This window comes from Lissotriton vulgaris, chromosome 1_1, assembly GCF_964263255.1.
Source record: "Lissotriton vulgaris chromosome 1_1, aLisVul1.2, whole genome shotgun sequence".
Classification (NCBI taxonomy): Eukaryota; Metazoa; Chordata; class Amphibia; order Caudata; family Salamandridae; genus Lissotriton; species Lissotriton vulgaris.
In genome coordinates, this window is record NC_141685.1 from 1,685,480,615 (window position 1) to 1,685,503,060 (window position 22,446).

Sequence of the window (22,446 nt, forward strand, 5' to 3'; positions counted from 1 at the left end):
ATCAAATGGAGAGGGAAGCAGGCACGACGGATTACAACGGGGGCAAAGGCCTGCATTACCTACCCTTCACTATCTGCAAAGAGAGAATACTCCTAAAAGAAAAGAGGGGGGGGCAGCGTTCAAAGCACATGAGCGTGCATAGACACAAAAATGTTTTTACCTACCACGTACTTGACATTTTAAAGCTTTTGATATTTGCTATTCAAAAACCATTGAAATTCACTGAAAAAACCATAGGTTATAGACCATATATAGTTAGGAATTAGCATTTACAAAACCTTGAAAATTCACTGAAAAAACCATGGGTTATAGACCATATATAGTTAGGAATTAGCATTTACAAAACCTTATTTTACTCACACAAAACCATTGAAATTCCATATATAGTTAGTTGCACTAACTATATATCGCGCACCCGCAATCCACTGCTGATGATGTCACATATTACATCATTCATGACATGGTCAGTGACATCACTGATGACATCTCAAATGACATCACTGATGACATCACTGATGATATCATTCATGTGACAATACAATGCATCTCCTCACACTGTAATATAACCTCTGTTACATCCAGTGTAAAATACAGAATATAATTTTTTAAACCATTGACACACCAATACTAGTTACTACATACGCACTCACTGATTCCTATGTCTACACACAGATTCACTCATTCACCCATACAATCATTCATACATACAATCACTCATCTTTACAACACTATCATATGCACTCATACACCTATACAGACACTCACACTCTGCCACTCATCCATTGAGTTACTCACACAGCTAGTCAGTCCTGTAAAGAATCAATCACACTTCCATTTTCTAATCAATACAGTTAAACATAGAGTACCTTACATTTTCAAACATATACTAACACATACTTACTCTCTTATACAATCATTGATACAAGAACACATTGATCTGCACAGTCACACATCTCCCAGCCAGCCACACACACACTCAGTCTCCCATACAAAAACTTCGACAATCAATCAATAACCCATATAGTTACTCATATAGCTACTGATCAACACATGCAGCAGTTTACAGAACAACAGACATAATGATGCACAGAGTAAGACAGTTTAGTCACTAACCCATGCACTCAGTGAGACACATTTAATCACTCACTCATACAGTCAGTCACGCACCTACTAAATCCTTCATCCAGACACTTATACATCCACTCATTCTTCAATATGTAAAACATATTTAAACTTTACAGAAACACACAGTCACTGGATGATGTCATCAGTGATGTCATCAGTGATGTCATTTGAGATGTCATCTGTGATGTCATCAGTGATGTCACTGACCATGTCATGAATGATGTAATATGTGACATCATCAGCAGTGGATTGCGGGTGAGCAATATATAGTTAGTGCAACTAACTATATATGGAGTTTCAATGGTTTTTTGTGAGTAAAATAAGGTTTTGTAAATGCTAATTCCTAACTATATATGGTCTATAACCCATGGTTTTTTCAGTGAATTTTCAAGGTTTTGTAAATGCTAATTCCTAACTATATATGGTCTATAACCTATGGTTTTTTCAGTGAATATATATATATATATATATATATATATATATATATATATATATATATATATATATTACCTACTTGCGATAGCCAGTAGGTATATATAGTTAGGATTTTTTCTCTATGGAACTTTTGAAAATTCTATGTCTAATAAGTTTGGCGTTTGTGGACTGAATTGGCTGAAATTTTCAGGAAAATGGCAAATTTTGTTTCTGAGCAGCCCCTGAAAATTTGGGGGGGGTCGTCAAGGGGGGGCCGAGAAAAAAGGGGGGTCCCAAAAGGCGTTTTTCCCATTCATTTTTCCATAGGGCGGTTGGCCTCACTTTTAGCTCGAACGGCTGAATGGATTTGCACGAAACTTGGCAAAATTGTAGGGACTGTTAGCCCGATGTGCCTTTGCTAGGTCTCAATATATGTGCTCCAGTGGATTTTGAGAAATTAACGTTCAAAAAAAGATATATATCTGTAACAGCGCTCCGGGCAGCGCTCCGGTTCGCGTACTTTTCGCGTAACGGAACTTTGCGATGCGAAGCTGATTGGCTCTCCGGTGTCTGTCAACATTCTAAACAGTCCGGAGCGGCCGCCATCTTGTCTCTCGGTAGGATCGAGAGACAAGAGGAGGCCAAAACAAAGGGGGAAATGAAGGAAAGGGGGCAAGGTAGACCCCTTCTGACCCCCTAGTATTGATGAGGGGGATATTATAGAGCCACGCGGGGCCCCAAAAAAAAAAAATCCGATTTTTTCGCCGTAGAGACGCGTCTTGGTACGCGAACCGGGCAGCTAACCGGGCAGCTAACCGGGAAGCTAACCGGCAGTGTAACGGCTGTCAACATTGTAAACAGTCCGGAGCGGCCGCCATCTTGTCTCTCGGTAGGATCGAGAGACAAGAGGAGGCCAAAACAAAGGGGGAAATGAAGGAAAGAGGGCAAGGTAGACCCCTTCTGACCCCCTAGGATTGATGAGGGGGATATTATAGAGCCACGCGGGGCCCAAAAAAAAAAAAAAATTCCGATTTTTTCGCCGTAGAGACGCGTCTTGGTACGCGAACCGGGCAGCTAACCGGGAAGCTAACCGGCAGTGTAACGGGAGTCTGAGGAGTAGCTGATTGGCTGTCAACATTGTAAACAGTCCGGAGCGGCCGCCATCTTGTCTCTCTGTAGGATCGAGAGACAAGAGGAGGCCAAAACAAAGGGGGAAATGAAGGAAAGAGGGCAAGGTAGACCCCTTCTGACCCCCTAGGATTGATGAGGGGGATATTATAGAGCCACACGGGGCCCAAAAAAAAAAAAAACAGATTTTGTCGCCGTAGAGACGCGTCTTGGTACGCGAACCGGGCAGCTAACCGGGCAGCTAACCGGGAAGCTAACCGGCAGTGTAACGGGAGTCTGAGGAGAAGCTGATTGGCTGTTAACATTGTAAACAGTCTGGAGCGGCCGCCATCTTGTCTCTCTGTGGGATCGAGAGACAAGAGGTGGAAAAAAAAAAAGGTGTAAATGAATGAAAGGGGTAAGGTAGACCCCTCCTGAACCCCTAGGATTGATGAGGGGGCTATTAAAGTTCCCTGCGGGGCAAAAGAAAAAATAAATTGCGATTTTTCGCGGTAAAGGTGCTTCCCGGTACGTTAACCGGGCAGCTAACCGGCAGCGTAACGGGAGTCCAACATATTGTGTTTTTTGAACGTTTGTGATATGTGCACGTGTGGATTTTGTCTAATTAAGGTTAAAAAAATATATATATCTTTAAGCGTGCTCTGGCGCGCTTACGTTTTGGGTTTGGTTTGCGCTGCAGAGACGATACGTCACGGTTATGCGATGCATCATGAGGCGCCTCACGGGCTACGTGATACGTCACGTAATAAAGAATATATTTTACAGCTATAGATATTAGCTTTTAAAAAACCAATGAAATTCACTGAAAAAACCATAGGTTATAGACCATATATAGTTAGGAATTTGCATTTACAAAACCTTGAAAATTCACTGAAAAAACCATAGGTTATAGACCACATATAGTTAGGGATTAGCATTTACAAAACCTTATTTTATTCGCACAAAACCATTGAAATTCCATATATAGTTAGTTGCACTAACTATATATCGCGGACCCGCAATCCACTGCTAATGATGTCACATATTACATCATTCATGACATGGTCAGTGACATCACTGATGACATCACTGATGACATCTCAAATGACATCACTGATGACATCACTGATGACCTCTCAAATGACATCACTGATGACATCACTGACATCTCATTTGACATTACTGATTACATCACTGATGATATCATTTATGTGATAATACATCTTCAGACACTAATATAACCTTAGATACACTCAGTGTAAACAGGCACTCACAGACTGTCACACATCCATGGAGTTACTCACACACCTAGTCAGTCATGCAAAGAATCAATCACACCTCCATTTCCTCAACTATACAGTTATACACACCTTACTTATTCAAACATATACTAACACATATTTACTCTCTTATACAATCCCTGATACAAGTTCACAATGATCCATACAGCCACTCTCACATTCACTGGCTCTTATGTTCAGTTATTTATATATGTCAACTCTCACATGGACTGTGTTTTACATATGTACTTACTTTGACATGTAGCACTGAGATATCCATTCACTCACCAATACACTCATGCACACAGTCAACTGTCCATACAGCTGTTTCTACATGCACTTTTGAACCCATACACCTATGGAATCAACTGCTCACACATCTATGCACAGAGTCATACACCTCCCAGCCACCCACACACATACTCAGTCTCCCATACAAATACTTGAGCAACCATTCAATAACCCATATAGTTACTGATATAGCTACTGATTTAAACATGCAGCAGTTTACAGAACAACATATATAATGATTGCCAAATTAAGACACTTTAATCACTAACCCATGCACTCAGTGAGACACATTTAATCATTCTCTCATACAGTCAGTCATGCACCTACTAAATCCTTCATCCAGACACTTATACATCCACTCATTCTTCAATATGTAAGACATATTTTAACTTTACAGAAACATACAGTCACTGGGTGTTGTCATCAGTGATGTCATCAGTGATGTCATTTGAGATGTCATCAGTGATGTCATCAGTGATGTCACTGACCATGTCATGAATGATGTAATATGTGACATCATTAGCAGTGGATTTCCGGTCCGCGATATATTGTTAGTGCAACTAACTATATATGGAATTTCAATGGTTTTGTGCGAATAAAATAAGGTTTTGTAAATGCTAATCCCTAACTATATGTGGTCTATAACCTATGGTTTTTTCAGTGAATTTTCAAGGTTTTGTAAATGCAAATTCCTAACTATATATGGTCTATAACCTATGGTTTTTTCAGTGAATATATATATATATATATATATATATATATATATATATATATATATATATATATATATATATATATAGATATATATATATATATATATCTATATATATATATATAGAGATATATATATATAGATATATATATATATATATAAGAAGGAGAGAACTCTGGGTAGTTCTCAAGTTTAGGTGGAAAGCAGCTCCTGTTAGAGCACTCTCAACACCAGCGACACTCTAGATCTGCTCACCTCAAATGCCTGTTTTTCTATCAAAGTCTTTAAGTATAGGATTAGCAAGTGCTATCCACGCTGATATAGAAAAGGAAAAAGTCTTCTGCCATTTCTACAGCAAAGACTTTAAGCATAGGACTAGCACAGTGCTGTCCTTGCCGAGATAGAAAATAATAAATTTGTATATGTGTTCTCCATAGTTGCTACCTGGAGCATTTGCCACATCAGGAAGGGCGTATGCTGTGCTTATAGTAACCAGCAGCCAATTTCAATAACCCCAAAGCATCTTAGGCAGCAAAGAATAGCACAGACTTCCAGAGTAATTAGACAGTCAAGTACTTCATTGTATAGGACCACCAATTGCTCTTATTGTATGAGCATTCATTCAAGATGTAAGGTAAGGCAAAGTAATATATAAAAGTGAAAAGCACATTATTACAGGGCTAAATATTGTGGATCATTTTTATATTTTCATCACTGTATCTCATTGTTAAGACTTTAAATCTATATGTAAACTAATGAACTGGAACACAAAAAGTCATGAAAATGCATCTAAAAGCACAATAGAGTGTCAAAAGATTTCACATATTCTGCAGAATGTCATTGCCTATGCTACAATATCCTAGATGATCTGTTTGCAAGCATGCATTAGCAAAGTCAATAAGACACTGCTTGTCTTCGAGAAACAAGACCCATTAGCTTTGCCAATGCTTGTTTTTCCCTTTTCTGCCCATGCAGTGAAATCCACCACAAACTATATTAAAGTAAATGTTTTGCAAAAAGAGAGACACACTACAGTAAACAAATAAAATCTAATTATCTGAGAAGAACTTGATTTAGCATTTGTGGAGTAAAACATAAAGGATAAATAGAAAAAAATAGGACATCCACAGTTAAGGAGAAGGCCTCTTAACTTACTTTCAATGTATATACCTCAGCCTCCACACCATGACTCTCCTACACACAACTGTCTTCAACTCCCCATTTCAAATCACAATAGTCTATAGGCACTAACACCCCAAACTACCTACATTCCTTAGAAGACTACATATAAGAAGATACAACATATCTCACTATCATTATCAAAACAAAGGATAAAGAAAACCAAAATATGTAAAAGAGATACAACATATAGTGTAATAAATGACACATAGAAAGACCACCAACAGCTAAATTCATGTACATAAGGTGAAGGAAAAAGATCATACATTATAGGAAAACTTATTTCCCAGATATTGCAGAAGTCTGCAGTTTAAGATTGACCCAAAAGAGGAATCAAACATAATCCTTCAAATAACCAGGTATGTTGCAACACCTCCCACTTTTCCTCAAACCATCACACCACTTGGACCCTTCAATCTTTACATTAGTTCCAATATGACCCTTTGCAACCAACACTCTAGGAAGTATTGGCATTCTACTAAGATTCCCTATTCGATGATCTCCTCTGACAGCATTTTTTAACACTTTAATCACCTTAATGGGTGACTGTGGTGTTCTCCAAAGGATAACAGGCAAGAAGATCAAGTAATTAAAACCTTTATTATGGACACCTCACCCAACAGCATTCTTTAAATAACTCTCTGCTAGCCCCCATATTCCATTTCCTTACATCATCAAGTTCTAACAAAGAACAATATGCTTGTACTAATATGTCCCACTTCTTCCTCCCACAACAAATGGTAAACAGTAAAACAATAAAACAAAATAAGAGACCTATACAAACACCCACCCACATCCACATCTCTCCTCATTGAACAACAGCAAACTGCATTGAAAAATAGTAAATGCTGAAATATATTATGCAACGGTCAAATATAAATGATAAGTGTTGAAAAAATAACAAAATATGTGTACATTATGAATGAAATCGCTGAAACCTGTGAACACAAATTGATTAATGTACAACAAAATCCTGAATATAAGCAGGTTTTTTTATTTTCCTGTCACTCTTCCTATTGTTGAGACTTAAATCAAAGTAAGTGTTGTTTTTGCATTCTCAACCTGTTCTCTCATTTTTCCCATGTACATTTTCTTGTCCTGCAGTATGCTGAAGAGGAGCAGGTGCATAATGAAGAACAGCTGCTCTGTTTTTATTCTTACTTCCTCGTGAGCCTGGACAAGTCTGCACATCATTTTGGTGCCCTTATTTTAACACAGACTCCCACAATGACTTCAATGTTTCTCAAATTGTTTGTGTTTCTCAAAACTTTCCTTCCTCTTTCTTTGTAAGAAAATATATTTTTTCTCACCAGTCATCTGAGTCATTTTTCACACAATCCTTTCTCCAAAACACCCAACCCAGACACACTTTTGTAGAGGGAGCTCTACCTTTGAATAATTAAAATGGCAATTTGCCCATGGCAGTGTGAGGAACATATGGCAATCAGCTATTCTCCATATCAACTCCGCGGTCTAGACCATTCACTCTTGCCAATTATATACCCTCCTTCAGTGCTTTCACAAGCCTCTCAGTGGCACCGTTTGTCTGTGGGTGATATATAGCTGATGTTTTGTGCTCTATATCACATATTTCCAGATAATCTGCCATTTCAGAGGAACAGAAGTGTACCCCATTATCTGTGAGCCAGACAACTCTCTTACTTGCATATGCTCTCATGGAATGTTATGATTGCAGGAGAGGAAATGTCATGTAGACACAACACCTCAACCCATCTGTAATACAGATCCATGAGAATCAACACATAAGGAGTAGGATATTGCCACCCTAACAGGCCCTAGAATGTCCGTAGTGACTTCTTCCCATAGATATGATGTCCATTTCCTGCACACCATGGGGATATTACTAGTCTTCAACCCTTTATCACATTCCAAACACACCACACACTGCCTCATCAAACATTCCACATCATGGTCCAACGTCAGCCACATGTGTCCTTCATGCGCGAGTTGCAACACTCTTTGCCACACACACTTTGGTGGCACTAATCTAGTTCCTCTCAGAAGAAACCTTTTGTCAACAGCTAGGTCATGTATTAACTTTCTCCAACTGCCTCTGTAGCTTTTCTAACTCCTCGAGTCACTCACTCCTAGCAGAGCACCCCTGAGTTATCTCACAAACCCTAATTTGTCTTCTTCCACAAATCTTTAATGTATTCCACCAAAGGAGTTCCCACACTTATCAGTCTTGACAAACAGCCAGCAGAGAAGATGCTGGCTCCTGGAATTTACTGTATTGTAAAACAATACTCATGTTTGCCTACAACCCACCTCCTAATATCTGAGGAAATACAATCAAGTCCTTACCTCGAAAAAACTCTACCAATCCTGTGTGGTCCATTTAAATTGTAAACGTAATTCTCCATAGAAATTGTTTGAACCGGGCAGCCCAGTTAACAGTCAGAGATCCTATATTTTTTTTTAAACAATCTTAGGTTATAGACCACATATAGTTAGGGATTAGCATTTACAAAACCTTATTTTATTCGCACAAAACCATTGAAATTCCATATATAGTTAGTTGCACTAACTATATATCGCGGACCCGCAATCCACTGCTAATGATGTCACATATTACATCATTCATGACATGGTCAGTGACATCACTGATGACATCACTGATGACATCTCAAATGACATCACTGATGACATCACTGATGACCTCTCAAATGACATCACTGATGACATCACTGACATCTCATTTGACATTACTGATTACATCACTGATGATATCATTTATGTGATAATACATCTTCAGACACTAATATAACCTTAGATACACTCAGTGTAAACAGGCACTCACAGACTGTCACACATCCATGGAGTTACTCACACACCTAGTCAGTCATGCAAAGAATCAATCACACCTCCATTTCCTCAACTATACAGTTATACACACCTTACTTATTCAAACATATACTAACACATATTTACTCTCTTATACAATCCCTGATACAAGTTCACAATGATCCATACAGCCACTCTCACATTCACTGGCTCTTATGTTCAGTTATTTATATATGTCAACTCTCACATGGACTGTGTTTTACATATGTACTTACTTTGACATGTAGCACTGAGATATCCATTCACTCACCAATACACTCATGCACACAGTCAACTGTCCATACAGCTGTTTCTACATGCACTTTTGAACCCATACACCTATGGAATCAACTGCTCACACATCTATGCACAGAGTCATACACCTCCCAGCCACCCACACACATACTCAGTCTCCCATACAAATACTTGAGCAACCATTCAATAACCCATATAGTTACTGATATAGCTACTGATTTAAACATGCAGCAGTTTACAGAACAACATATATAATGATTGCCAAATTAAGACACTTTAATCACTAACCCATGCACTCAGTGAGACACATTTAATCATTCTCTCATACAGTCAGTCATGCACCTACTAAATCCTTCATCCAGACACTTATACATCCACTCATTCTTCAATATGTAAGACATATTTTAACTTTACAGAAACATACAGTCACTGGGTGTTGTCATCAGTGATGTCATCAGTGATGTCATTTGAGATGTCATCAGTGATGTCATCAGTGATGTCACTGACCATGTCATGAATGATGTAATATGTGACATCATTAGCAGTGGATTTCCGGTCCGCGATATATTGTTAGTGCAACTAACTATATATGGAATTTCAATGGTTTTGTGCGAATAAAATAAGGTTTTGTAAATGCTAATCCCTAACTATATGTGGTCTATAACCTATGGTTTTTTCAGTGAATTTTCAAGGTTTTGTAAATGCAAATTCCTAACTATATATGGTCTATAACCTTTGGTTTTTTCAGTGAATATATATATATATATATATATATATATAGATATATATATATATATATATATATATCTATATATATATTTATATATATATATATATATATATATATATATATATATATATATATATATATATATATATATGAAGGAGAGAACTCTGGGTAGTTCTCAAGTTTAGGTGGAAAGCAGCTCCTGTTAGAGCACTCTCAACACCAGCGACACTCTAGATCTGCTCACCTCAAATGCCTGTTTTTCTATCAAAGTCTTTAAGTATAGGATTAGCAAGTGCTATCCACGCTGATATAGAAAAGGAAAAAGTCTTCTGCCATTTCTACAGCAAAGACTTTAAGCATAGGACTAGCACAGTGCTGTCCTTGCCGAGATAGAAAATAATAAATTTGTATATTTGTTCTCCATAGTTGCTACCTGGAGCATTTGCCACATCAGGAAGGGCGTATGCTGTGCTTATAGTAACCAGCAGCCAATTTCAATAACCCCAAAGCATCTTAGGCAGCAAAGAATAGCACAGACTTCCAGAGTAATTAGACAGTCAAGTACTTCATTGTATAGGACCACCAATTGCTCTTATTGTATGAGCATTCATTCAAGATGTAAGGTAAGGCAAAGTAATATATAAAAGTGAAAAGCACATTATTACAGGGCTAAATATTGTGGATCATTTTTATATTTTCATCACTGTATCTCATTGTTAAGACTTTAAATCTATATGTAAACTAATGAACTGGAACACAAAAAGTCATGAAAATGCATCTAAAAGCACAATAGAGTGTCAAAAGATTTCACATATTCTGCAGAATGTCATTGCCTATGCTACAATATCCTAGATGATCTGTTTGCAAGCATGCATTAGCAAAGTCAATAAGACACTGCTTGTCTTCGAGAAACAAGACCCATTAGCTTTGCCAATGCTTGTTTTTCCCTTTTCTGCCCATGCAGTGAAATCCACCACAAACTATATTAAACTAAATGTTTTGCAAAAAGAGAGACACACTACAGTAAACAAATAAAATCTAATTATCTGAGAAGAACTTGATTTAGCATTTGTGGAGTAAAACATAAAGGATAAATAGAAAGAAATAGGACATCCACAGTTGAGGAGAAGGCCTCTTTACTTACTTTCAATGTATATACCTCAGCCTCCACACCATGACTCTCCTACACACAACTGTCTTCAACTCCCCATTTCAAATCACAATAGTCTATAGGCACTAACACCCCAAACTACCTACATTCCTTAGAAGACTACATATAAGAAGATACAACATATCTCACTATCATTATCAAAACAAAGGATAAAGAAAACCAAAATATGTAAAAGAGATACAACATATAGTGTAATAAATGACACATAGAAAGACCACCAACAGCTAAATTCATGTACATAAGGTGAAGGAAAAAGATCATACATTATAGGAAAACTTATTTCCCAGATATTGCAGAAGTCTGCAGTTTAAGATTGACCCAAAAGAGGAATCAAACATAATCCTTCAAATAACCAGGTATGTTGCAACACCTCCCACTTTTCCTCAAACCATCACACCACTTGGACCCTTCAATCTTTACATTAGTTCCAATATGACCCTTTGCAACCAACACTCTAGGAAGTATTGGCATTCTACTAAGATTCCCTATTCGATGATCTCCTCTGACAGCATTTTTTAACACTTTAATCACCTTAATGGGTGACTGCGGTGTTCTCCAAAGGATAACAGGCAAGAATATCAAGTAATTAAAACCTTTATTATGGACACCTCACCCAACAGCATTCTTTAAATAACTCTCTGCTAGCCCCCATATTCCATTTCCTTACATCATCAAGTTCTAACAAAGAACAATATGCTTGTACTAATATGTCCCACTTCTTCCTCCCACAACAAATGGTAAACAGTAAAACAATAAAACAAAATAAGAGACCTATACAAACACCCACCCACATCCACATCTCTCCTCATTGAACAACAGCAAACTGCATTGAAAAATAGTTAATGCTGAAATATATTATGCAACGGTCAAATATAAATGATAAGTGTTGAAAAAATAACAAAATATGTGTACATTATGAATGAAATCGCTGAAACCTGTGAACACAAATTGATTAATGTACAACAAAATCCTGAATATAAGTAGGTTTTTTTATTTTCCTGTCACTCTTCCTATTGTTGAGACTTAAATCAAAGTAAGTGTTGTTTTTGCATTCTCAACCTGTTCTCTCATTTTTCCCATATACATTTTCTTGTCCTGCAGTATGCTGAAGAGGAGCAGGTGCATAATGAAGAACAGCTGCTCTGTTTTTATTCTTACTTCCTCGTGAGCCTGGACAAGTCTGCACATCATTTTGGTGCCCTTATTTTAACACAGACTCCCACAATGACTTCAATGTTTCTCAAATTGTTTGTGTTTCTCAAAACTTTCCTTCCTCTTTCTTTGTAAGAAAATATATTTTTTCTCACCAGTCATCTGAGTCATTTTTCACACAATCCTTTCTCCAAAACACCCAACCCAGACACACTTTTGTAGAGGGAGCTCTACCTTTGAATAATTAAAATGGCAATTTGCCCATGGCAGTGTGAGGAACATATGGCAATCAGCTATTCTCCATATCAACTCCGCGGTCTAGACCATTCACTCTTGCCAATTATATACCCTCCTTCAGTGCTTTCACAAGCCTCTCAGTGGCACCGTTTGTCTGTGGGTGATATATAGCTGATGTTTTGTGCTCTATATCACATATTTCCAGATAATCGGCCATTTCAGAGGAACAGAAGTGTACCCCATTATCTGTGAGCCAGACAACTCTCTTACTTGCATATGCTCTCATGGAATGTTATGATTGCAGGAGAGGAAATGTCATGTAGACACGACACCTCAACCCATCTGTAATACAGATCCATGAGAATCAACACATAAGGAGTAGGATATTGCCACCCTAACAGGCCCTAGAATGTCCGTAGTGACTTCTTCCCATAGATATGATGTCCATTTCCTGCACACCATGGGGATATTACTAGTCTTCAACCCTTTATCACATTCCAAACACACCACACACTGCCTCATCAAACATTCCACATCATGGTCCAACGTCAGCCACATGTGTCCTTCATGCGCGAGTTGCAACACTCTTTGCCACACACACTTTGGTGGCACTAATCTAGTTCCTCTCAGAAGAAACCTTTTGTCAACAGCTAGGTCATGTATTAACTTTCTCCAACTGCCTCTGTAGCTTTTCTAACTCCTCGAGTCACTCACTCCTAGCAGAGCACCCCTGAGTTATCTCACAAACCCTAATTTGTCTTCTTCCACAAATCTTTAATGTATTCCACCAAAGGAGTTCTCACACTTATCAGTCTTGACAAACAGCCAGCAGAGAAGATGCTGGCTCCTGGAATTTACTGTATTGTAAAACAATACTCATGTTTGCCTACAACCCACCTCCTAATATCTGAGGAAATACAATCAAGTCCTTACCTCGAAAAAACTCTACCAATCCTGTGTGGTCCATTTAAATTGTAAACGTAATTCTCCATAGAAATTGTTTGAACCGGGCAGCCCAGTTAACAGTCAGAGATCCTATATTTTTTTTTAAACAATCTTTATTAATTTTGCAATTACAGTCGCCACTGTCCCCACCCCTCTCCCTCCCCAAATCAGACAGATATAATTATAATACATGTCTAAATCACAAAAATTCATTACCATATTTCATGATGAACAATAAGTTTATCCTATCGGCTGTTGCTTAAAACAATAAGCGTAATCCATCCAACAATAAAAAGTTTATGTGCCACCAATAAAAAATATATATATACTAAAGTGACAAGTGCAGTATCTTTCCCTTATAATGTAATACAATATAGGTTCTTTCTTACTGTTTTTAGAACCCACGTTAGGGGGCAAGTGTTTTAACTACATAACTCATCACTTTGGGTTTGGATCCAAGTAAGTAGGGGGTTCTAAATGTTCAAACCTTTTCTACTCAGGTTACTTCCTTTTTGTTTATAGATGGCAATTTCTAAACTATACATTGCTAACAACCTGGCAAGCCACTACTGGAAAACTGGTGCGTTGGGGTCCAGCCAGGCGGATGCAATACACAGTCTTAAAACTGCCATAGCGACAAAAATCAATTCAGGGCCCACTCTTACGAGATTATTTTCGGAAGCCCCTAGTAGAATTACATCTTCAGTCAGTTTATTTTAGTTTTTAAAACTTCGGTTAAAAATTTCACTATATCTTTTACATTTTTTTGTAACCCATTACATGATGTAAAGATACGAATATTATCTGCATTATACAGTGTACATCGAGGACAAAATGTTCCCTTTCCACTCCCCCATTTGGTGATTTTGTCAGGTGCATAATACAAAAAGAAGTAGGTTTTGTAAAATTGGGCCTGTAACCTAGTAGACATTTAAATTGATTGTGACATCTCGTATGCATACAAAAAAGTCCCGTCTGATATCCCTATTTTCGCCTGCCACTTCTGTGAATATTTATCCAGATCATCAGGCAAGGCTGCATTTATAAGCGTATTTACCTCGCCAATAGAGTTTACTCTAGCCTGCGTTACTCTTTCAATAATTTCAGCTTGCTTGAATTTAATCCGTCCCCCACCTTTCCGTAACAGAAAATATCGAATCTGGAGAAACTTAAAAGAATCCCACCAGTCTTAAATAAAATAATTTTTCAATTCTTCAAAGGATCGGAATCCAGCGGGGGAAAGAAGCAGCCAATCTGATCAATTCTGGCTCTCTTCCATTTTTCCATACATGAGTCTCTAAAAATCTCTGGGCGTGTATGGTTATTATCTAACACTGTAAAAAAAGTACCTATTCCAAATACTCTCCGTATAGCATTCCATACTTTAAAAACACTAAAGAGGGTTTTAAAGCAGACTTTTTTTTATAGTAGCTAACAACATCTAATTGACGCCATAAACAACCAATGGTCTCTCTCCCCTACAGAGGTTCAAAGGTAGATAGTATTTTAGCTGTCCGCATGTTGACTGTTTTGATCTGAAATAACTTTCGGCTAGGAATTATTGTAGTTGCCCAATAATATAATTTTAAGTTTGTAAATGCCAGTTCCCCCTGTCCCTAGGTAGGGTAAGAAATGTAAACACCTGTTGTGGTCGTAAATAAGCCCATGTGATTCAATAGAACATTTGCTTTATTGCTTTGAACCACTGTGGTGTAAATTCCAAACAGATGGCTCTAAAAAGATATAAGATCTTTAGAAAAAAAAGCATTTTAATAACATTACACCTTCCCATATGATTCAAGAGAACATTTGCTCTATTGCTTTGAACCACTGTGGTGTAAATTCCAAACAGATGGCTTTAAAAAGATATAAGATCTTCGGAAAAAAAAGCATTTTAATAACATTACACCTTCCTCCAATGGATAAGTGTAGGTTATTAAGCCGTTGGAGATCTTTTAGGATAGTATCCATTAGGGGTTCCACATTATCCTTAACTACATCATCTAGCCTAGAAGATATGCAAATGCCTAGGTATGTGGCCTTTTCTACTACCCGTGTGTCAGTCATATTAACCTTGTCATTGAGGAGAACCTGAGTCTTATCTTGATTAAGTGCATAACCAGAGACTTGTCCAAAGTGTTCTGCCTCTTCTTCAACGGCTATTATGGCGGAGTTTGGGTCAGCCGTCACCAGAGCAATATCGTCTGCATAGGCCAAGGTCCTAGTATCCGAATTCGGAGACTATATTGCTGGTATTCCTCTGTTGTCTTCTAATCTGCGAATGAATGGATCAATATAAATCTCAAACAAAAGTGGGGAACAGGGGCATCCCTGCCTTGAACCATGGGAGATTGGAAACCTCTTTGACACTATGCCATTTACCATCACAGCCGCTGATGGTTCGACATATAATCATTGGACCGCTTGAATGAAGCCATCCCCTATCCCAAACCTAGACAGGGTAGCCCATAGATATTGCCAGGAGACCTTATTGAAGGCTTTTTCTGCATCCAGTAAAACCAAGGCCATAGGGCCTCCTGCAACATTGGTGACATCAAACAGTGTGATGACTCTCTGAATGTGGTCGCTATTAATTATTGTGATAGGGCGGTATGAGCCCAGTTGCAAAGGAGATTTTTTTTTTTAAAGATTACAATTTTTGCCCGTGACCATGATCCATGGGGTCGCCCCCCATTAAATATATGCACCATTAGATCAGTGAGAATGTCTTCCATTTGGCTTTCAAAAGTGACATAGTATTCTAGGCTGAATACATTTAGTTCCTGACGCTTTCCCCCTTGCCAGACTATTTATGGTCAATAATATTTCTGCCCAGCTGGGTGGACAGTCTAGACTTTCCCGATCTTCTTTCTCAAATTTTTTATGTGATATGAGGTCTAGGTACCCTTCAATATCCCCCTATGTGCTTCCATCATTTGCTGTACATCGAGAGTGATAAAACCTCCACAATGCCTCCCTTATTAATTCTGGGTTAGTAGTCTGTCCTATCTCAGGATCAATAATCTCTCTAATTAAATTTGATGAGGATCGCTGCCTGGTGCAAACAGCCAGCTGATGACCAATTTGTTTGTTAAGCTCATAAACCAATTATTTCTGAGATACAGCTTTATCTGTAAATACATTAGTAATAGCAGTCTTCGCAATTGCTCACTGCCGCTGTACTGCCTCTAAATCCTGGTTTTCTCTAACAGCTCTCATCAATTCCTCAGATTATCCTGCATTGTCTTCATAGATTATTTTGTGCCCGTTTATTAAGGTTTAGAGGGTACCATGATTCCTGCCTACATGGCATCCCATTCTATTGAAGTCCTCCCCTGGTTATCTTCCAGAAACCCTGGAATCCACTGCCTCATGTGTGTGCAGTATCCCATATCTGAAAACAAAGATCTCTTGAATGTCCAGGACCTTGTGTTAGGATTGACCGTTTCTATTTCTGGCTTGAGTACCAGTAGGTTATGGTCCGACAAGACCCATGGTAGTTTTTCTATTTGACATATTGAATTTAGAGAGTTGGAAATAAACACATATTCTAAACTGGCATGCGACAAGTGTGGATTGGAGAAATAAGTATACCCTGGATCAGTTGATTTTATAACTGCCAACAGTCGACCAGACCAGACACATATTGGTAAGCACCCTAAACACCTTTTGGTTTCCTACCCACAAATCACAACTCACCACTCTTTCTCCATAGACCAATCGCTGGACAGGTTGATATTGAAAACACCACAGACTAAAAGTGGGACAGACCAATGAGCGAGTTTGCTCGATACAGAATCCAACACAACAGGATTGTCACTGTTACATCCATATAACGTAAAAAGCGTTAATTTCTGCCCCACACCATATTAACATTTAGTGATAGCCTAGTGGCCAAATTTATCCAAACATGATTGGTTAAACAGCATCCCACCTCCTTTGGCCAGGATCACCACCCCTCGGATCCTAGCCTCTTGTGTTGTTGCACTTATTACCCTAAACCCCAATGTTTTCAAAATATGTAGTTGTGCTCCATCTATATGTGTCCCTTGGAGACTGACGATATTAACCCCCATCGATTGTAACCCAACCGCAACTTTCTGTCTTTTTTTCACATTGTTTAGGCCACAAATATTAATAGATGCAACTCTCAATATCCCATATGCCTAACACAGATACCACATTACCATCGAAAATAGTTTGCCCACCACACATCTCTGCTCTTTCCATGAGAGATATTACACTAATCATTACCTTTTTGTTATCACCTAAAATGCAATCTGTATTTAGCTTAACCCCTCTTGTCACCTGTCTGAGAGCCCCCGCCCCCTCTCTCTGCCACCCCCTCCCCCACCAATAACTAGGCAGCCAGGCTCAACCATGAGCCTGCTTGAGCACTTCTGTATCTCTCCACCTCTCCCTTCAACTCCCCCTTCAGTTACAGCACCTTAATGCGTACTCGTATCCTGTGTTATATCTGGTTCCTAGCCCTAGATCTCACCCATTTTTATGTTTAATCTATGTTTTTCAAACTTTAGCACCCATAGTCCCTGATGCAATATTCTCTAAACATTTCTGAGCTTGGATCTGGATCTGGCTAGATCGTAGACGGCTTGCCAAAGTAAAAAATTGCCGAAATAAAGCAAAATGGCACAGGGTATCGCTTTTCCTCCGGAGGAGTGCCTTTATGGGGCTATAGGAACTCAGTTGGCCCTTTAAACTTCCTTATCCCAATCCCAAGTGGACAGATCGGGTAGGGAATCCTTCAGCATGTTTATGACAAACTTCCTCACATCATTACCCTCACAGTTCTCTGGTACCCCTAACAGCCTCAGATTTTTATGGTGCTGCAGGTTCTCATAGTCCTCAAGCTTCCACATGACATCCTTGAGAATCTTATCCTGAGATGTGGACTGTGCCTTCAGAGTTTTGACTGTATTTTCCAGTACTTCCATGTGTGAATCAACCATATTCATCTGCTCCGCAATATCAGTGCAGATTTTCCCAACTTTCTATACTGAGGCTTGAAGTTTCTTGGTAGGTAGCCTTGCCTGTCGATTGTCGGATTTGACATAATCTTGAAAGGCTCTTAGAGATTGCAAGATCAAGGCTAACGATGGTTCCGCTGAATTCCCTCTCTTTGTATGATCCAGGCCCCCACCAACATCAGCCATCGGTTGCTTCCCGTCTTCATTGGTCGCCTTTGGAGAAAGCATTTGGGTCGCTGAGTAGTCCCAACCCAGCTCCTCCACCAAATCTTGCTCTTCTGGAGTCTTCCGGCGCGTCTTTCTCCCTGATGCCAGTTTAGATTTTTTCTGGCAGTAATAACTTTCTCTGCTGGGCTACTATTGTCTGCAGATGAGCCAGCACCCTCATCACTGCTAATAAGTAGACTGGTATCTGATACTTCTGACTCTTCATCAAAGAGAATAATTTTCCCCCCGGCACATCACGGGGATAGGTTGCCTGCTTCCATAGCTCATTTTGCACCTGCCCTCTGGGGGATAGTGATTTGCTTTAGGTCACAAATATTAATAGATGCAACTATCAATATCCCATATGCCTAACACAGATACCACATTACCATCGAAAACAGTTTGCACACCACACATCTCTGCTCTTTCCATGAGAGATATTACACTAATCATTACCTTTATGTTATCACCTAAAATGCAATCTGTATTTAGCTTAACCCCTCTTGTCACCTGTCTGAGAGCCCCCGCCCCCTCCCTCTGCCACCCCCTCCCCCCACCAATAACTAGGCAGCCAGGCTCAACCATGAGCCTGCTTGAGCACTTCTGTATCACTCCACCTCTCCCTTCAACTCCCCCTTCAGTTACAGCACCTTAATGCGTACTCGTATCCTGTGTTATATCTGGTTCCTAGCCCTAGATCTCACCCATTTTTATGTTTAATCTATGTTTTTCAAACTTTAGCACCCATAGTCCCTGTTGCAATATTCTCTAAACATTTCTGAGCTTGGATCTGGATCTCGCTAGATCGTAGACGGCTTGCCAAAGTAAAAAATTGCCGAAATAAAGCAAAATGGCATAGGGTATCGCTTTTCCTCCGGAGGAGTGCCTTTATTGGGCTATAGGAACTCAGTTGGCCCTTTAAACTTCCTTATCCCAATCCCAAGTGGACAGATCGGGTAGGGAATCCTTCAGCATGTTTATGACAAACTTCCTCACATCATTACCCTCACAGTTCTCTGGTACCCCTAACAGCCTCAGATTTTTTTGGTGCTGCAGGTTCTCATAGTCCTCAAGCTTCCACATGACATCCTTGAGAATCTTATCCTGAGATGTGGACTGTGCCTTCAGAGTTTTTACTGTATTTTCCAGTACTTCCAGGTGTGAATCAACCATATTCATCTGCTCCGCAATATCAGTGCAGATTTTCCCCACTTTCTATACTGAGGCTTGAAGTTTCTTGGTAGGTAGCCTTGCCTGTCGATTGTCGGATTTGACATAATCTTGAAAGGCTCTTAGAGATTGCAAGATCAAGGCTAACGATGGTTCCGCTGAATTCCCTCTCTTTGTATGATCCAGGCCCCCACCAACATCAGCCATCGGTTGCTTCCCGTCTTCATTGGTCGCCTCTGGAGAAAGCATTTGGGTCGCTGAGTAGTCCCAACCCAGCTCCTCCACCAAATCTTGCTCTTCTTGAGTCTTCCGGCGCGTCTTTCTCCCTGATGCCAGTTTAAGATTTTTTCTGGCAGTAATAACTTTCTCTGCTGGGCTACTATTGTCTGCAGATGAGCCAGCACCCTCATCACTGCTAATAAGTAGACTGGTATCTGATACTTCTGACTCTTCGTCAAAGAGAATAATTTTCCCCCCGGCACATCACGGGGATAGGTTGCCTGCTTCCATAGCCCATTTTGCACCTGCCCTCTGGGGGATAGTGATTTGCTTGCCATGTTTGCTAATCCATTATTTTGCTCATGTTCACCATACATGACATATCTGCATCCTCCGCAGGGGCACTTCCGTCCTCCATTGGTACTTTACCACCTAGGGTGTTAAATGGTGTATGGTCTTGTGCCTCTACAGTAATATTACCGGTGTTACTAAGCCAGGGAGTCACATTTCTCCCACCAGGGATCTCTGCCTTTTCATTTTGAGCCATGGATATTGCCATCTGAGCTGCATCCAGCGTTAGATTATTCACTGCCTTGTCCGTTTTGCTGTTATTGATGCCATTACCTTTTTTTTATACTTTCCATCTTGTGGTCTCCTTCGCTCCCAGTGGCTATGGGTGAGAAAATACTTGAGATAGAGGGTTGTAGTCTTCCGGTTTCAGTGGACGTTTTGGCTCGCTGGATATTTGCCTTTGCTGGAGGATAATTTTTCTCTGGTTCAATTTTTCCTTGGTTTGCACCCTTATTGGGCAGTGAATCTCCCTTCTTAGGGCATAATTATGATGGCGGGTGGACAAAGTCCACCAGCCACCGCAACAGCAAAAGGGACCGCCCACCATAGGTGCGGCCCACCGCCCACCATAGGTGCGGCAGTCCCGCCATGCCAATCGGGAAGCGGCCGCCACCATGGCGGTTGCATCCCGCAATTTTCACATTGCGCCGGGGGGTGCTGTAAGCAGCACCCGCCGCAATGTGAAAAATACATGTTGTGCATTCGCATGTACAACGTGACGGGCACCGCGTGGTGCCTGCCACCTTGTGCATGCAAATGTAGTGGGGGTACCCCCAAGTGCACCCCCCACCCCACCAACTCCCGGGGGCCTGCATTGGCCCCCAACACAAAAGACTGCATGCATTTCCATGGCAGTACTGCTGCCATTGAAAGGCCAATCTCCACCTACATCATAACATGAATGGTGGTGTCTTGCAGATACCGCCACCATATTATGCCCCAAAGCGGCGGACGGTCTTTCCGTCCGCAGTGGACCCCCACTCACACTAATATGGCGGGGGTCATTCAGGCATGGATGGCGGGTAGATCGCCCCCGCCGAGCCAGCGGTGGCTACCGCCGGCACGGCAGGGGCAATACGCCCACCATCCTAATGGGCGCCTAAGTGTCCTTTTTAGGGTCAGACCCATCTTGCCATAGTGAGGCAACAGAGGTAGTTACTCGCTGCTTTCCTTTTCCCCGTGTTGCCATTATGACTGATTCAGCCAGTGATTCTTCCGGAAATATGTTGCCGTCTCCAGGCAGCCACCACGGAGCGCAGGCTTGCCCGGCCCCAGCAACCACAGTCAGGAAAAGCCATGCTAAAACCTTCCAGCGTCCCTCACTGGAGTCCCCGCAGATGTGCGCTCTATGTCCGACCTGGCAGGGTGTCTACTAGGCCAGCAGAGGACACCATGAACAGTGCTGGTGCCGCCAGATCCTCCACGCAAACCCACTACCACCAGACATGATATTGCTTTCCAACGAAGGGGTAGAGAGGTACGGGGTTGTTTCTAGTCAGACGCCATCTACAGAGATTTTCTCTCTATGAAAGAGTAATTGCTCTCCACTTCTCTTATGGCATGTGAGACACAGGCAATCAGATTTTCCTTCGCATTCCTCATCTGAATGAAGCTCCTACGCCCTTTGCACTGGTCTCACACATCTCCTTGGTGTCATACAAGGGATCATATGCTTGCAAAGAAGGGGCATAGCACAACTCTTCTTTCACCCACTTAAATTCCTCTGCACACTCATCTCCCTAAACAAATCCTACATTATTCTTCATTAATTTCCTCATGTTGTGCGTCTTACTAGCAAAGTCTTTTATAAACTTTCTATAGTATTCCACAATCCCAAGAAATGATGAAAGCTCATCTTTGAATGTTGGTACTGTGATGAATTTGATTGTCTACAAACTCCGTGCGTTTGCAAATCCAAACACCTGAGATCCTATATCCTAGAAAACTGACTTCACTCACTCTAAACTTACTCTTTCCTGCCTTCAATGTTAGACCTGCCTCTTGTAATACTTCTCTTACCCTTTGATCAGGCTTTCCTACTGTTGAACGAAAAATCAGAAGACCATCTT